The sequence below is a fragment of the Marmota marmota genome, unplaced genomic scaffold (assembly GCF_001458135.2).
Source record: "Marmota marmota marmota unplaced genomic scaffold, marMar, whole genome shotgun sequence".
Taxonomy (NCBI): Eukaryota; Metazoa; Chordata; class Mammalia; order Rodentia; family Sciuridae; genus Marmota; species Marmota marmota.
Window position 1 is genome coordinate 20034726 of NW_026000153.1, and position 2615 is coordinate 20037340.

The following is a 2615-nucleotide window of genomic DNA, read 5'->3' on the forward strand; positions in this document are numbered from 1 at the left end:
GGCTTGGCACCTTGGGTTAAGCACCCAGGGGTACTTAATCACTGAGCCACATCCCCAGTCCTTTTTTATATTTTATTTAGAGTCAGGGTCTCACTGAGTTACCTAGGGCCTCTCTAAATTGCTGAGGCTGGCATTGAATTCACGATCCTCCTGCCTCAGCCTCCTGAGTCACTGGGATTACAGGCATGCACCACCACGTCTGTCATGGGATCTGCTTTTAAACTTTAAAATGGTGGGCATGAGAAGTGCGTGGGGGTGGGTGACATCAGCCCGAGGGGCTCAGTCCTCTTAATCATGGAACACAGGGTGGGTCCCATGGTCTGTTTCCTTCAAGATCTCTAGGTTGATGTCAAGAATCAATAGACAACTTTTGAAATATACTCACTTCTAAGTTTCTAACAATGTTTTTTTTTCCTTGATTTTATGTAATGTAAAGAAAGTACATTGTGTAAGCTAGCAGTGTATGTGGGTTTGATTCATCTAGACTCACAATACCTAAGATTCAAAGGTTTTTAAAGAATCTGTCCTGGAGGAAAACATACTTGGGAAATAAGCTCATGGAGCCTTTCAGATTTAAAATTACAGTTTCTTTTCCCTTCCCTTAATTTCCTTTCTACCTATCCTTTTTCTTCTATCCCCCTCATTTTGTGTGGTTTTTAAAAGTGATTATAACTGACATTATGATTTAAATTTTTGTATCTACATGCTCATTGCTCATTATATATGGAAATACAACTCAATTTTGAACATTGATCTTGTATCTAGCAACCTGACTGAATTAACTATTAATTAAAAAAAAAAAGATTCCTTGGGATTTTCTACATACCCAACCACATCATTTCCAAGAAGGACAGTTTTATTCTTTCCTTTCCAATACTCATGCTTTCTTTTTAAAAATTTTTTAATTCATCAGTGCATTATAGTTATACATAAGAAAGTTGCTATATTGGGGATTGAACCCAGGGGCACTCTAATACTCAGTCACATTCCTAGCCCTATTTTGTATTTTATTAGAGACAGGGTCTCACTGAGTTGCTTAGTGCCTCACTACAATTGCTGAAGCTGGCTTTGAACTCACAATTCTCCTGCCTCCTTTAACTCTCCTGTAATTCCGGTGCAGCTGGGAGTACAGGCATGTGCTACCATGTCCAGTTCCTTTTTATTCTTTATTTTGAGATTGAGCCTTGCTAAATTGCAGAGACTGACATTGAACTTGAGATCCTCCCACCTCAGCCTCCTAAGTTGCTGGGATTATAGGCATGTACCGCTAGACCTGGCTAGTGGGGTTCATTTTGACATATTCATAAATGCATATAACAGTTTTCTTCATTTCAATCCTTAATATTTCTCTTTTCCTCACCTACTCCCTCCCCTGATCTCCTTCTTCTCTATTGGTCTTCCTTCTGTTTGTTTGTTTTAATTGGTGCATTATAGTTATATATAAAATTGGAATGCATTATGATATAATTATACATGCATATAGTATAATTTGGTCAATTTGTTTTTGACATGGGTGATATTTTATTTTCATTCACTATTTTTTATCTTTTTTTTAGTTATAAATGAAAGTAGAGTTATTTTAGTATATTATACATACATGGAGTATAACTTCTCATTCTTGTGGTTGTACATGTTGTAGAATTACACTGGTATTGTATTCACATATGAACATAAGAAAGTTATATCTGATTCATTCTACTGCCTTTCCTATTCTCATCCTCCCTCCCTTCCCTTCATTCCCCTTTATCTAATCCAATGAACTTCTATTCTTCCTTCTCCTCCTTATTGTGTGTTAGCATCTGCATATCAGAGAGAACTTTTGGCCTTTGATTTGGGGGATTGGTTTATTTCACTTAGCATGATAGTCTTCAGTTCCATCCATTTACTAGCAAATGCCATAATTTCATTCTTCTTTATTGGCTGAGTAATACTCCACTGTGTCAATATACCACATTTTCTTTATCCATTCATCTGTTGAAGGGCATCTCGGTGGGTTCCATGACTTAGCTATAGTGAATTGAGCTGCTATGAATATTGGTGTGGTCCTATCACTATAGTATGCTGATTTTAAGTCCTTTGGGTATATGCTGAGGATTGGGATAACTGGGTCAGATGATGGTTCCATTCCAAGTTTTCTGAGAAATCTCCATACTGCTTTCTGTAATGGTTGCACCAATTTGCAGTCCCATCAGCAATATATGAGTGTACCTTTCCCCCCACATCTTTGCTAACATTTATTGTTGCTTGTATTCTTGATAATTGACCTTCTGAAGGGGTGAGATGAAATCTCATTGTAGTTTTATTTTTACTTGATAATGAACACTTTATTGAAAGTTCTTTATTTTATATCTCATTTTTCTTCTTTCTATTAGTATTTCCCATGATTAATTCTTTTTTAAAAAAATTTTTATTATTGGTTGTTCAAAACATTACATAGTTCTTGACATATCATATTTCATACATTTGATTCAAGTGGGTTATGAACTCCCATTTTTACCCCGTATACAGATTGCAGAATCACATCGGTTACACATCCACTGTTTTACATATTGCCATACTAGTGTCTGTTGTATTCTGCTGCCTTTCCTATCCTCTACTATCCCCCCCCGTCCCCT